Source organism: Sinocyclocheilus rhinocerous, unplaced genomic scaffold (assembly GCF_001515625.1).
Source record: "Sinocyclocheilus rhinocerous isolate Xijiao unplaced genomic scaffold, SAMN03320098_v1.1 scaffold3930, whole genome shotgun sequence".
NCBI lineage: Eukaryota > Metazoa > Chordata > Actinopteri > Cypriniformes > Cyprinidae > Sinocyclocheilus > Sinocyclocheilus rhinocerous.
The window spans coordinates 5307-6553 of record NW_015662578.1 but is presented as its reverse complement, the minus strand read 5'-3'; positions in this window follow the sequence as shown (position 1 = coordinate 6553).

Below are 1247 nucleotides of genomic sequence, written 5' to 3'. Positions count from 1 at the left end.
TTTCTGAAACGTCTGTGTATTTGACAAATATTGCATTTAATTCACTTCATCTGTGATAGAGTAGTGGCAGAAAGTGTCCGGCTTGACGGCTCCGTTTTCAACTCCGCCCCCGACTGCAAGCGGCTACTCTCGTTGATTGCCGTCTGTAGCCGTGCTTCAAGTCGAACGCACCTATACACAAGGCAGAGAGACATGAGGCAAGGGAAGCATGACACTAACAGCAGGAATCAAACCACAAAATAAAAGACATGAAAACATGAACAAGAAACACAACCCAAAACACCACATTACATCGATTTTGAATCGGGTTTGCTGTGATTTGATAGAGTTAGCATATGTAGAAAAAGGTATTCAGCATTTTGAAATGTAGAGTTTGTATTTATTTAACAAAGTATAGTTTTGGACAGAAAATCGACTATTTGGCTAATTGTGTGATGTAGGTGTGTTGCTGTGTTAAGGGTTTAGAAAAAGTACTTTAGGTATTGGTGAACACTTGTTAGCAATTGAAAAAAAAAAACTGCAATATACATTATTAAAACTATGGCTCCTTTTCTCTGCACTCAAAACCACATGCAGGCAATGCATGCAAATATTACTCATCTGTAGCAAAAACAAAAACATCTTTCAAAACTATTTCAACCCTTATAAAAACTATGTTTTTGCATAGTAACTCTGTAACAAAAAACATCAAATGATTAGCCATATACATGCCAAACTACACACAAATATGACATATGTTAAACACTTGTAAATCTATTGTCTTTTGCTTGTTTGGGTTTGTCATAGCACTCAAATGTGTACATGTATGTGCAAAAATACCCTGTATATACAGTATGTATGCACAATTGATTAACTTTACAGTTACTGAACTGAATCATCATTGAACTGACTTGAGCTGTATAATGACACTATTGGCTTGTTAGAGCTGCTTTACAGAACAATTTGAATTATTGCTTCTAATCAATATGCATTGTATAAAGTGTAATAGAAATACAGAGTTCTGGCATGAAACTCTAGATGGCGCAGTCAGATAGGTCTAATTCAATCTAAACTAATGACATCATCGCATGGCACAGCTGATTGGTTCTCTCCTGTATCAGTAGCCAATGAGCTCGTTGCTCAACATTCAAATATATGACTAGTGCTTGACGTAGCAGTTCGCAGTGTGCTCAGAAACCGTCCACCTTCCCCAGCTCCACCTGTATAGATCTGCTATGAGGTGATTCATGTATGCTATATGGGGGTTA